The 14,992-nt window shown below is 44.2% G+C and overlaps 1 long non-coding RNA gene across 3 annotated transcripts in view; it reads left to right on the forward strand.

Moving 5' to 3' along the window:
* Positions 1 to 14,992, forward strand: part of LOC129702088 (uncharacterized) — a 62,016-nt gene that overhangs the window by 15,352 nt on the left and 31,672 nt on the right. For 2 of the 3 annotated variants that reach the window (XR_008724317.1, XR_008724319.1), the window contains exons 2-3: positions 8,201 to 8,341; positions 13,563 to 13,660. This is a non-coding gene — a long non-coding RNA (uncharacterized LOC129702088). Of the gene's footprint in view, positions 1 to 8,200; positions 8,342 to 10,691; positions 11,222 to 13,562; positions 13,661 to 14,992 lie in introns of those variants that run through there. The other variant, XR_008724318.1, reaches the window with a different exon arrangement.

Here is a 14,992-nt window from a genome sequence, read left to right on the forward strand (position 1 = left end):
AGAGATAAATCAGCCATGGATGAATGGCAGAGTAGACTTGATGGGCCGATTGGCCCAATTCTACTCCTATCCCTTATGACCTTATGACCTCTGGCAGCTCGTTCCATACACCCACCACCCTTTGTGTGAAGCACTTACGACTCTTGAGCCAAAGACTGGACCGTCGCCCTAGCGTGCGATTTCCTCATCTTTTCCACGTGTTTCTGTTCTGTTGAAAGCTGTGCTAATTATCTCGTCTGCTGCTGTTTAATCCTCATTAACTCTCCACACCTGCTGGATATAACGCAGGGCCCGATGCCAACAGTCCCACTGCCTCTCTGTTGACAGGTCCCAGCTTAAAACCTTCACGGGCAGGAACGCCCTCTGCCTTCCATGGTGCTCGAGCGCAAGGGCGGTGAAGACAAACGTAACACATCTCAGAAATCAGCGGCAATCCGCCGACTCAGCAAGAACGGCAAGAGTGTCTTTCCTGTCCACTAAATCGAGCCGGCGTTGTAACAGGACAACCAACAATAAATCACAGGGTGGTGTTCAAAAACAGACAAGGGAGTGAAATTTTGCAGAGAAACCCTGCAGCAGGAAATGACTTCAAAGGGACGGAGAACAGAGTGTGATAGAACGTAATGTGAAACAGCTGTGGACAGAAGGTCAAAAGCAGGCTGTGCCATTGCATGGTCAAGTCGAGACCACAAGAGGACAAGGAGGGAACGACCCCCCTACGTGGTCTCCTTCTCCCCCTTGTGAAATCTAGAAGTCAGCATCCAGAGAGAAAAGCCCGAGCAAGGACATCCCCCAGTGACAGAGTGTCTGAAGTCTGGTTTCTGCTGGGAGATGACCTCGGAGAGGAACGCTAAGGTTTCCTCAGAGAAAGCTACCCTGCTGCCAATAGCAACAAAGCATCAGGGGCGACCTTGTGCTGGCACCTCCGTGCAGTCCGGAAAACTCACAAAGCTGTTTCTCTTCCCAATTGCTGGAAACTTTGACTTCAAGGAATTGACAGGAGTAGATTTCCTTTGACGTTTGGAAAGCAGCCAAGGTGAGCGGAGCAGGAGATTGCGAAGATAGGGAAAAGGCCGGAGAAGAGATGAGATAAATAAAGAAATAGTCGGTATGCAAGGCCAAGTTTGTGATTAACGTCGGTTAAATGACCATGGAAGAAAGTTGTGGGCCAGATTATGCAAACCAGGCCTGAGTTTCCCTTTCATCCAGTGTGATCTTCCTGACACACAGACTTTGGCAAATTGAGCTCCAGGTCTTGTTGCCTTGGATTTCTGGAGTGAATAACCAGAGACTAAGTCTCGGATGGAAGATGGGAGGCCACAATATTGATTTAGTTTAGAGGTACAGCGCGGAAACAAGTCCTTCGGCCCACCGAGTCCACGCAGACCAGCGATCCCCACACGTTAACACTATCCTACACATACTAGGGTCAATTTACCAAGTATACAAACCCAGGCCAATTAATCTACAAACCTGGAGTGTGAGAGGAAACTGAAGATCTCGGAGAAAACCCACGCGGTCACGGGAGAATGTACAAACTCGGTACAGATAGCACCTGTAGTTGGGATCGAACCAGTGACTCTGGGGCTGCAAGCGCTGTAAGGCAACAACTCTACCGCTGCGCCACCGTCCTGATGGCCCCCTCTGATACTTTGTCCTGTCAATTGCTTCAATTGTTTTTACACGATGATTCAAAACGTCAGGATCTTTGAAATAGAGTCATATTCATACAGTGTGGAAACAGGCCCTTTGGCCCGACTTGCTCACGCCGATGACCAACATGCCCCACCTGCATGAGTCCCACCTGTCTGCGTTTGGCCCATTTCCCTTTAAACCTATCCTATCCATGTGCTTGTCCAAATAGATTTTGATTACCAAATAATTGTAACTGATTCTATAAACATATTTGGATTGAAGTACGTTGAGTGGAAACATTAATATTCGTTAAGTCACATACTTTTTCCAAGAGTCAGGAGTGTTTTTTTGTCATATGTCCCGAATCAGAACAATGGAATTCTTACTTGCAACAGCACAACGGGTTGCAAAGAGAGTACTCAATAAATAATATAATCATCAAACAAAAGGAAAGGAAGTTCAGGGTAGTGCAAAAACAAAACAAAGTCTAAAGTCCCAGGCAGTTCCATACAAATGAATTCCCAAGTATTCCCAATCCTAATGAAAGACTGGCAACTTCAACTTTCCCTCCAACTTGCTGGGTATTTACATTAACTCATATGTGCACATTGCAATTCCCTTAACTGGCTATATCAAAATTTAAGGAATGTTAAGACTTTTGTTTTCATCGTTTATGGTCATTTGTATTTCATATAATACTTTAGTCATATGTGTGCTCTCCAATCCATATTAACATCCAGCTTAATGTTTAAAAAGCTCATTAAAAATCACTTTATCAAGTCAACAGTCAAGTCGTCAAGTCTAGAGAGTTTATTGTCATGTGTCTAAGATAGGACAATGAAATTCTTGCATGCTGCAGCACAACAGAATATTGTAGGCATGAATACAGAACAGTTCAGTGTGTCCATATACCATAGAATATATATACACACACAAAAATAAACAGGTAAAGCGCAATAGGCTGTTACAGTTCAGAGTTTCTTTAAAGTTGTGTTTAATAGTCTGATGGGTGTGGGGAAGAAGCTGCTCCTGAACCTGGATGTTGCAGATTTCAGGCTCCTGTACCTTCTACCTGATGGCAGTGGAGAGATGAATCTGTGGCCAGGATGGTGTGGGTCCTTGAATGAATGATATCTTTATTTCGAACGATTAAAAAAAAGGAAAAAAAAGAAGAAAAGAAAAGATGAAAATGAATAAATAAAAGGAAAATTATATATATACATATATTCATACACACATATACATGTACATATATACACACATACATATACACATATACACACATACACATATACATAACATATATGTACATACATAAATTAAAAAATCAAAAGCAAATTTCAACATAATACACATTAGACTCGTTGGAAAAGGGATAGGAATAAGCCTATGCTTGTCAAGTCCTACTCCCATTCTTCACCATTAATAAATGCAAAATTCAATAAAATAAACTAAACAGACAATTCAAATAAAACTACTCCAATCAAGCTATTAAGAAAAAAAAGAACAAAAGAACAAAAGAACAAGAAGAACTCCTTGATGATGCTGGCAGCCATTTTGAGGCAGCGACTGCGATAGATCCTCTCAATAGCAGCGAGGTCAGAGCCGATGATGGACTGGGCAGTGTTTACAACTTTCTGTCATCCATCCCATGTGACTGTATTAGTGTCAAGGTTTCATAGAATCATGGAGCTGTAGAGATATGCATCACGAAACAGGCCCTTCTGCCCGCCTAGTCCATGCCTACTAAGTCCATGCCTACAAATAGTAGCCTAGTTCTATTTGTCTGCATCCAGTCCATAGCTCTAACCCCTTCCTATCCATATTTGTCCAAATGTCTTATAAAAGTCATAATTATATTGATTTCTATAGCTTTCTTTGGAGGCTCCTTTTAAATACAGACTGCCCTCTGAGTGAGAAAGTTGCCCCTGAGTTCCCTCTTAAATTTCTCCCCATTCAGCTTATGTCTATGGCCTCAAGTTTTAAAATCCTCTACCCTGGAATAAAGACTGCTCCTCATGATCTTGTGCATATCGATAAGGTCACCCTGAACTTCCTATACTCCAATGAAAAAAGTCCCACCCTATCCAACCTCTCTCGAAACTCAATCCCGCAATCCATGGTAACATTCTGGTGAATCTCATCTGCACTCTTTCCGACAATTACATCCTTCCTATAACTGGGCGTACAAAACTGCACTCCAAATGTGGTCTCAACAATAGCAGGTATGGCTGCATCATGATGTGTCAACCTTTGTACTCAGTACCCGATGAAGGCCAACATGCCAAATGCCTTATCATCACACTGTCCACCTGTGTCGCCATTGTTAGGGAACCGTGCATCTGTCCTCCCATATATCTCAGTCCTGCAGCACTCTCCAGGGCGCTACGATTTACTGTGTCGTGAATACAAACTTAAGCAAAAGTCGTGTCCTGGTTTAACGTGCAGCACCTCACACTTGTCAGAGTTAAATTCCATTTGTCATTCCTTGGCCCACTTTCCCAACTGATCTAGATCCTGTTGTAAATTTGGATATCCTCCCTCACTCCCCACGAACATCAATTTTGGTGTCGACTGCAAATGTACTCACAATGTTGGCTACACTGCCATTCAAATCATTAATGTCGATAACGAAAAGTAAGTGGCCCCAACATTGATCATGGCAATCCACTGGCCACAGGCCTCAAATAAAAAAAATCAAACCTCCACAACTACCCATTGAGTCCATACACCAATCTAATTCTGATAGACACATAATTCTGGTGCGAATCAACGTTGTCAGGCAGGATCTCTGGAGACAAGTAATTGGGGACGTTTCAGGTCGAGACCTTTCTGAATCCAATTGGCTAGATCATCTTGGATTGCATGCACCCCAACTTTCCACACTAGCCCACCATGCGGTACTTTGTCAAAGGCCTTGCTAAAGTCCATCTAGACAACGTCCGTTGCTCTGCCCTCAAATGTGAAGAGCAGTTGCTTTCTGACAGACTCCAAAGGAACTGGTCCTGGAACTGACGTCCAATGCGGAGCCACCATTATACATATGTAGGAAGGAACTGCAGGTGCTGGTTTCAACCGAAGATAGACACAAAAAGCTGGAGGTACTCAGCGGGTCAGGCAACATCTCGGCAGAAAAGGAATAGGTGACGTTTCCATTATTATACAGCTCATATAAGTAAAAAAATCAATTTCTACTCTTCAGAGTCTATGGCACTGAACCAAATGGCTTTAAGGAAGGTGGAATATATTTGCAATGAACTTCTTTAAATTGTGTTTAATCCTGGTAATACAATGCCTCAATCCTTCCTGGAAAAGGCACTCTGAGATTGGATCAATAAATAAAATAATAATCATAAAAACAAAACTTTGATTACCACTTTATTTTAAATGCCAATAACCTAGATATGATTTGTATTTACAAAAGAGTAAACTTTGAATGGGTAGTTTAATGGGCCTGTCCCACTATACGAGTTTACCCAAGAGCTCTCCCGAGTTTAAAAAAAAATCAAACTCGTGGTAAGCACGTAGAATGTACGTAGCGGGTACGTCGGAGCTCGGAAAGTCTCTTAGTGGCTCGTAACGCTAACGGCAGGTACTCGAGAAATGCGGTAAGCTCGGGAAGACTCGTGAAGATTTTTCAACATGTTGAAAAATGTCCACGAGAGCCCCAAGTACCTACGAGCGGCTATTACCGTAATTCTCCGAGTTCAAATCAGGATCGAACCTGCGGTGGTTAGGTACAGTAGTTGGAACTGGAAGTGTGTTTTGTCAAAATTAAGTTTAGATGCGCAAGTGCTTGACTCAGTGATTTTTGACTGAAACTAGACTGCGGGGAAACTTAGAACAAGCAATTTACAAAATGAGACTGGAATTAGGAGGATAAATTAGATTAAATTAGATTGGCTAATTGTCATATACACAGGCATGCAATGATATTCCTTGTTCACGAAGCTCTCAGAGTAAATAGTACACTTCGAGTAATAATCAGTACAATGATAAACACAATGATGAGTGCAAAGCAGCAGAATGGTGCTGTATTGTAGTGCAAAATCCAAACTTTGCAAAAGAATATTAACGTACAAAAACGGAATAACCAAAGGAGGAAGAGTTAAGTGTAAGATTACTTGTTAGCTCCTCCGCGAATGGGATGTGATAGAGATGATTGATTCAGGAGTCTGATAGCTTGGTGAAGAAGATGTTCTTAACTCTGGATGCCTGAGCTTTTAAGTTCCTCTTCTTCTCACGGAAGATGGGAGGGAGAAAGGGAAATGGCTACAGTGACTGGCACCACTGCCGAATACTGACATCATTCCTGATGCAACGCACCGTAAAGATGGACTGGATGGAAGGAAGTGACAAGCCTGTGATGGACCGGGCTGTGTTCACCACACTCTGCAGGTTCAGGTGGTCAAGTGCAGATTAGTTGCCACATCAGGCGGAGATATATTCCATCGGAATAATTTCTGTAGCATTGTCTGCAAAGGTTTGAGAGAATCCTTGTGGAGTTGCTGAAAGCTGCTCCGATGCCTAAGATAGTAATGGTGCTAATATGAGACATAGAAACATAGACAATAGGTGCAGGAGGAGGCCATTTGGCCCTTTGAACCAGCACCACCATTCATTGTGATCATGGCTGATCATCCACAATCAGTAACCCGTGCCTGCCTTCTCCCCATATCCCTTGATTCAGCTGGCCCCTAGAGCCCTATCTATGCTTTCTTGATCATTGGATCAGTAAAGAGGCACCCAGTTAGGATGCTGATGATATGGATGCCTAGGAACTTGAAGCTGTCGACCATCTCTACAGCAGCTCTGTTGATGAGGACAGGGTTGTGTTCACCCTCTAACTATTCCAGGCCAACAATCAACTCTTTCATCTTGCTAGTGCTAATGGTCTAGATTATTGTCTTGTCACCGTAACACTAGTTTCTGCGCTGTATCTCTGAACCAAACTGAACTAAAATGTCCCCACTGTCAAGGTGATCTAGGGCTGAATGTAATGTCAGAGACATATGGCATCTTCTTTATACATTTCCCCTGCAATCAAAATGTAGATTAGTTGCACAATCTGGAAAAATGGGACGTGGAGAACATGCATTAATTCAGTCAAGGCAGAAATGGGATTAAGCTGTGGAAACAAGGAGCTGCAGATGCTGGTTTACAAAAAAAAAGATGCAAAGTGCTGGAGTAACTTGGCCGGTCAGGCAGAATCCCTGAGAACGTGGATAGATGACGTTTTGGGGTTGGGACTGTTCTTCAGATTCAGGTGTGACATTTTGGGTCTGCACCATTCTCCATTCTCAATGGAGTAAATGGGATTACAAGATTCAAGATTCAAGATTCAAGATTCAAGATTCAAGATTCAAGATTCAATTTAATTGTCATTTGGACCCCTTGAGGTCCAAACGAAATGACGTTTCTGCAGCCATACATTACAAACAAATAGACCCAAGACACAACATCATTTACATAAACATCCATCACATCGCTGTGATGGAAGGCCAAAAAAACTTATCTCTCCACTGCACTCTCCCCCCCCCCCCCCGATGTCAGAGTCAAAGTCAAAGCCCCCGGCTGGCGATGGCGATTGTCCCGCGGCCATTAAAGCCACGCTGGGTGGTGCAAGGTCGCACACCGGGTCTTGGTGTTAGAGCCCCCGGCGTGCGCTCGCAGAGTCCCGCGGCCATTCCAAGCCGCGCGGGGCGGTGATGTCAGGCCCCGTTCCAGGAGCTCTTCGACCCCGCAACTCGGGCGGGAGAAGTCGCCGTTGCGAGAGCCCTGAAAAGCGGTCTCCCTCCAGGGACCCGCGGGCTCCCGGTGCCGCTGTCCGCCAGACCCGCAGTTGCAGCCTCTGAATCTCCGGAGGTCGGGCCGCAGCAGCAGCAGCAGCAGCGCTCCACCACCGCTCCACCCACTCTGGACTCGGCCAGCTCCGCGACGGTGAGGTGAGTCGTCGGCACCAGAGTCCCCAGTCTTCTCCTGTTGGAGGCCGCTCCTCGTTGCAGCCCCAACGACAACGGAGACCCGACAAGAAAAGGTCGGGTCTCCCGTGCAGGAAGAGATTTAAAAGTTACCCCCTCCCTCCCACCCCACCCCCCCCCCCCCCCACACACACACACACCCCAACAAAAAAATAACAAAAACTACATAGAAACATAGACAAAAAATAATAAAAACGCGGACGGGCTGCAGAGGCCGCTGCTGACCAGAGTCGCGCCGCCTACAATAATGTATACTGGGAAATATTGACTAAGAGAGGAAATTTATTAGGGGACTGAAGAAATGCTTGAAGGAAAATAGAGATAATGTTAATATTCAAGGATAATCTATGGAATATACAGGAAATATCCTTCTCAGCCACATTTATATTCTTTAACATCCTAGTCTTCCCTCACTTGACATTGTTCATTTGTAGATGGGAAAAAGAAAGAACCATGCTTTTGGACAGAAAATCCCATTATGAACCAAGAAGTCATTTTATTCTTTAGAGTGAAAGGAAGGAAATAGAAGTTAGAAAGGATCAGGCCTAATGATGAACTTGCACTGATCCACAACTTGTGTTTAGAATTACAGGATGGATTAGAACTCTTCAAGAGAGTTGTGGCATGAAATGTACACTGGGTGGACACCACGAGATCGTGAATAATGAACTGTGTTTCACTGGACTGTTTGAACAAGGAATAAACACATTTGGCATTTAAAAAAGGTGAAGTGGGGGGGGGTGGTTAATCTTCCATTTCTCGATGCACGTTGCACATCACACAAATGGATAACTCCTCCTTTCCCCCATGAGGAATGTTTTCAAACTGCTGAAGAACTAGCAATCGCCATGCTTTGCTTACAAAAAGCAGAGAAGCCGGTTTCTTGAAATAATGATTGTTGACAGTTTAAGTGTGAGAGAAGTATTTTAAATAAAGACTCCTCGCTGATTAAGCAAATGACCAGATGAGCCTTTACAGATCAAAGGTTGCTGGCTCCAACTGTGTGAGCTATTCTCAGCAGGGATAGTAATAGATGCATCACAAACTGCCTCTGTGTCTCTGGAGCATGCTGAGATGAGGAAACCAGTTCGATTTTTTTGCTTTTGCTTCTGATGGCTGTCCGGTAGGTAGCGCAGCTGGAAGGAGTTTGTCTGTATATGTCAGGTTGGGGCAGAAGTGGACTCTGAGAGACGCCGCCTAAAGTCACATAACCGTGTGGCTGCCGTTGGAGGTGATGTGGCAACAATGGAAACAAAAACACGAAGTGCTGGAAACACTCTACAGAAATGTATCGCAGAGTGTATCAGGACCGAAGAGAGGAATGAAAGGGAAAAACAGCAGCAAGAGGGGCCTTCCATGACAAGAGTAGAGCACGTGATTATGACTAAGTGCTGTGGAATTCTCCCAATTTCACTTCTCTGAGGTTGCTCTGATCCTGTATCCTCACATCCAGATGCAATAAGATCTATAGGTTAGCAAGGGCACTTGGACAGTTTTAATTCTCCGAATGAAATAATTCATTGCTAAGTATTCTAGCATCCTTGCATCCTGCTTTATTTATGTACTTTCGAGTGCTTTGTTCCTCCCTTGCACTGCAAAAGTTAACATAAACCAGATTTTTTTCCCCCACAGATGCTGTCTGTTAGAAAGTGGAGATAAGATGAGATTTACATCAGACGGAGAGTTTTGACGAGCAGTTTCTACTTCTTTGAAGATGTAGCTTTCCACAGCTGATAAGTGTCACAAACACTTACACAAATGTTAACAGGTTACTCAGAAGATAATTGTGTTCGACATTCATCACAGTATTGTGCACTGCGAACAGTCAGTTTTGCGTTGGAGGAGGCAAGTTTTACTGAATCCCTTTCACGGGGGCAATGATGTCTTTCTCTGTTAGTAATGTGACACGTCTCAACACACTCGCCAATCATCTTAGAAGTGTTGCTCTGTTTAAATGCTTTCCTAATATAGTTAAATTGAGGACAAGCAAGTTGTATTATTGTAACACTTATCACTTTGTCAAAATGTCTCAAAGCATTTCACACGACAAATTATTTTTGGATTGCACCACTATTATTAGCATTAGCACAAACAAAAACAAGATGTAGGACTAACTTGTACCCTCGTGTTAGTTTTTATTGAAAGTGCACGAGGAAAGCCTCTTTCTCTGCCACGAATGCCATGGGACCTTGGAACAGGTAAATAGTATCATAGATTAGAGAATGATTCAAAGAACGTTGTCTCTCTACTTCACTGTACTGGCAACATAGATAATGTTATCAAGTCTTTGTGCAGGTCCTCTTCTAACCCAGATACATTATTTGCAGCCGGGCTAAGCTAATATTGTTGGCCCTAGATACAGTAATGTCAAATACTGCTGGAGTGTGATCGTTGCTCTTATAATTTTCTCCAAAAAATAGACTATATTCAGAATTTAAAATATACACAAAAACAAGAACTGTACAAAAAGACTGGTCTGAAGAAGGGTCCCGACCTGAAATGTTACCCATCCTTTTTCTCCAGAGATGCTGCCTGACCCGCTGACTTACTCCAGCACTTTGTATCTATCTTAAACATAAAAATACTCCTAGAAGATCATCATGCATGTGTACAATGTCCTGTCATAGGGCTTTGTCTGGTCTAAGCTGGACTCTTTTGTGCATGTAGATGATGGAGATGGCAATGTTGGCTGAATCAGGCAACTTCCCATTTCATTCACATTACATTCACACAATTGTGTTGGCTTCAGGCACTCCCTTGGGAAACCCTTTGAAAGGACTCCTGCTCTTTACATCTTTACGTTTGTACCTGGAATAGAAAGCGTGATGTGGTATTGAATCTATACACTATGCTGCTATCCCACACAGCAGCAAAACAAGTATCAGTTGGCATGTTTTAATTTGATCTCAGTTAGATACAAATTGCTGGAGTAACTCAGCAGGCCAGAAGAAATGGGTGACGTTTTGGGTCGAGACCCTTTTTCACACATCTGAAGAAGAGTCTCGACCCGAAACATCACCCCTTCCTTCTATCCAGAGCTGCTGCCGGTCACGCTGAGTTACTCCAGCATTTTATGCCTATCTTCGGGTTAAACCAGCATCTGCAGTTCCTTCCTACCCATATTGATCTCAATCAGGCTCCTTTGATTTTAAATCCAAGTTCTTCTCTGTGAAATTATAATCAAAAAGATGTTTCGGGGATGGGTGGGGTTTAGATGAGTGCTTTTGGTGATTAACCCTGGAAGGAAATATTCTTTCCTCTGGAAGGCCGGTCCAGTGAGCTGATCAGTCCATAATTCCCATGCTGTTTCGGATGTTGCAGCGATTGCTTTGAATTGCCGCTAGCTCATGACAGAATGAACGTGTTTACAGTCTGGCCCAACTGCAAGCTGAACTCCCAGTGCTGAAGAGTGGGAACACCTCGACTTCTCGTTGGCACTTCCCAGGTTGTGAGGACTAACTTGAAGGCTGCTGGTTGGCTTTGAAGGCAACCTGATGACGGGTTTTTGAAGCCTCAGTCTGCAGAGAGCAGGGGGTGAGTGCAGATTTATGCTGTATCTAGCTGTCTGTTTCAATGTTTATCCCGAGGCAAACAGTCTGCTCACGGTAAGTGTTTATTATTGTAAAGGTCAGCGATGTGCAGTGTCACAGATGAGCTGAGAGTGACTGCGGCTCCTCATTTCCAGGCAGGCTCTGAGAGGAAACAGCTTGAGACCATAATCCCTCCATTTGAAAAGCTAGTTATTTCATAACTCTTCTGCAACCTTTATCTGGCATGCATTGCTTAGTTTAAAAAATGCCAATGTAACCTCACCATACCAGAAAACCTGGACTCAGCTTCAGGGGTAGATGCTGCTTTTGAGCCGAGTTAACAACCAGTATGAAAGGGGTTGATAGTGGCCCAGCATTTAGGCATATTAGTTTAGTTTAGAGGCACAACCTGGAAACAGACCACTCGGCCCATCGAGTCCGTGCTGACCAGTAATCACCCGCACACTAGTTCTACGTTATCCCAGTTTCGCATCCTACACACTAGCGGCAAATTACAGAAGCCAATTAACGGAGTTTGGTTTCAGTAAGCTAAGAGTACAGTGTGGAAACAGGCTCTTTGTCCCACCAACCACTGATCACTCGTAGACTATTGTACACACTAGGGACAATTTACAGAAGCCAATTAACTTACAATCCTGCACTTGTTTGGTATATGGGAGGAAACCGGAGCACCCAGAGAAAACAAATGCGGTTGCGGGGAAAACGTACAAACTCCATACAGAGAGCACCCATAGTCAGGATCGAACCCGGGTCTCTGGAGCTATAAGGCACCGACTCTACTGCTGTACCACTGTGTCGCCCCAGCCAGGAATTCTATCTTGCCCAACCTTCCTCAGGGGACTGAGTTGCTGGAGTGCAGGCCCATGCTTGTCAGCAGCTCTAAGCCATTATGTTCTCAATGATAGAAAACCAATTGATTCCGCTTAGCTCTATCCAGGTGAATGGGGCCGACCCAAAACACTCACTTCCATCCACAACTGCTGGAAGGGGTGCAGATAGGATATACGAGGAGGTTGCCAGGACTTGAAGGCCTGAGCTATATGGAGAGGTTGAGCAGGCTAGGTTGTGATAGTACCCCTCTCAACTACCTCCTCCAACAGCTCGTTCCATGCACCCAACATCCTTTGTGTGAAAAGGTTACCCCTCAAGTTCCTATTAAATCTTTCTCCCCTCACCTTAAACTTATGTCCTCCGGTTTTCGATTCCCCTACTCTGTGCGTCTACTCGATCTATTCCTCTCATGATTTTGTACACATCTCTTTTAAGCTTTGTCCCTCTCACCTTCAAGGTGTGCCCTCAATTCTTTGACATTTCAATGAGCACAAGTAGCAAACATGCATGTCAGATTTAAAACCAATTTATCCCCAAGGTATTAAACAGGATAGACACAAAAGGCTGGAGTAACTCAGCGAGTCAGACAGCATCTCTGGAGAAAAGGAAATGGTGACGTTTCAGGTCGAGACCCTTCTTCAAATTTAAACAGGATATTGTACAAAAGGAGGAAAAAGAGAATTAGAGTTTGACTTTACTTTGGATACACAGAAATGACTAAAATGAAAGCAGCATGTATGGTGTATGAATGGGATGGTCAGATACAATACACAGAAATAAAAGTGTTCAGGTTAGAAATTAGTCTTGGGGGAAGTTGAAACATACATTAGAAAATTGATCCCTTTAGTTTTCACTTCATTCCCTGAAATTCCAGGTTTATAAGGCATGTTTGTGGGTTAAATGGCTTGGTATAATTACAAAATATTGTTCCTAGTGTGCGTGTAGGATTGCATTAGCGTGTGGGGGTCGCTGGCCGGCGCAGACTTGGTGGGCAGAAGTGCCCGTCTCTGCACTGTATCTCTAAACTAAAACTAAACTAAACTATTCCTGGCCTGTGCTCAGTTAGCAGATCAGAGGCACTGGGGCTGCTAAAATGTTCTTTAGTATCTGTGGGGTAGGATGAATCAGATCAGTTTGAGTTCCCTCTTCTGATCACCATCTGCACACTCTCCTGGGTAGTGTGCATCTGGGTGCATAGGCTGCAGATGAAATCAAACTGGCTATACTGTTCCCATCCCTCCACCCCCTAAGCCAAGCGCAAGTGGGCTTTCATTAGGCTCAGGCATTAGAGAATGGTGGCTTGGGCGAGATTCTAAAGGAAACATGACTCCTGTGAAATTGCAACTTAGCAAGAGCGAGTTTCTTCAGGGCAGGCAAGGAGTAAATGAGGGAATGCACATAGGATGTTACAAGATCAGAATTGAGAATGATTTATTTTAAATACCAAGGAAGATTTGGCACGTTAAGAGGCTCAGGCAGTCGCCAAAACATTCTTATCCAAAGATCTTTCTTTATCCGTGAGGGGACTTTGTCTTTATGTCAACTGTTTGTTTTTTTTCCCCAGGTAACCTGAGTATCTGGAGTAACAGGTGGCCAACAACAAGGGGCAGAGACCATGGAAAATGGGAGAAAGAGGCTGCTAATCCACCATGACAACAGCAGGTACGGAAAGAGATGGGAGGAGGGGCGGCGAGGGGCGGTGAGGGGGGCTCTGAGAACTCTGGGAATGGAGTAAACACAGGAAGTGAAAACAGATGCACTGACCCTTCATCTACCAGATGCATTGTCAATGGGCAGCCACTGCCTTGTGAGGGTTGCTTCCATTGACCAGTCTGCCTTTGTCACCGTGGGGATCCAAGTTCCCACCAGGCCTCTCTTCTTGATTTCATTCTCTTAAGACAAATGGTTAACATGCTTAATTGACAGGCCCAGGCCCCCAGTCAAACAGGGAGGCTGAAGTGAATTAACCCAGAATAAACTCTCTCGGAATCTGTCACCCTTTGACTTTTGTCAAGGCTGTGTTAAAGTGTTAAAAGGGTAAACCAGCTCCTTAAAATGTCACAAAGAGCTGGAAGGTCAACGTGTCCCTGAAATGAATAGAAGGCACACCAGCTACAATTCAGGAATATCATTTATATTTCATGAATGAGAAACCCATTTAACCTGCCAGAGTGTTTGACCTGTTCAATGTTCCTAACGTCCTACAGGGGGAAGGTACATTCAGGCACAGCGCTGTCTGGAAAATATTAATTTTAAAAGAAAATCATCTTCTGATGGAGACTGTGCATGAGTCATTGAAACCTGGAGGTATAAGGATTCCCGTGATAACCCCCTGAACATTGGATATCACAATCTTATAAATAGTCTGGTACATGAGCAATTCAACAAAGATGGTGTATCTCTCTGCATCAGTCTGAAGAAGGGTTTCAGCCCGAAACGTCGCCAATTTCCTTCGCTCCATAGATGCTGCTGCACCCGCTGAGTTTCTCCAGCATTTTTGTGTGCCTTCGTGTATCTCTGTCACTGGGTTCACAGACGGAAAGCTCGGGTAAACCCAAATTTTTGGCAGCAAGATAGAGCAGCGGTATAGCTGCTGCCCTGAGGCTCCATAGACACGGGTTCAATCCTGACTATGGGTGCTGTCTGCACAGAGTTTCTCTGTGACCATGTGGGTTCTCTCCAGGTGCTTTGGTTTCCTCCCACACTCCAAAGACGTACAGGTTTATAGGTTAATTGACTTTGGTCAAATTATAAACTGTCCCTAGAGTGTAGGATAGTGCTAGTGTGTGGGGTGATCTCTGGTCGGTGTCGACTCGGTGGGCCAAAGGGTCTATTTCTGTGCTGGATCTCTAAAGTCTAAAATCTAAATTTGACTATTTCTGCCCCAAACCTGATAGGACAGCATTGTGCATTTTCACCCACCTACTAGGCAATTTATTAATTGTCTGAAGATGGGTCTCGACTCGAAACGTCACCCATTCCTTCGCTCCAGAG

Source organism: Leucoraja erinacea, chromosome 12 (assembly GCF_028641065.1).
Source record: "Leucoraja erinacea ecotype New England chromosome 12, Leri_hhj_1, whole genome shotgun sequence".
Classification (NCBI taxonomy): domain Eukaryota; kingdom Metazoa; phylum Chordata; class Chondrichthyes; order Rajiformes; family Rajidae; genus Leucoraja; species Leucoraja erinaceus.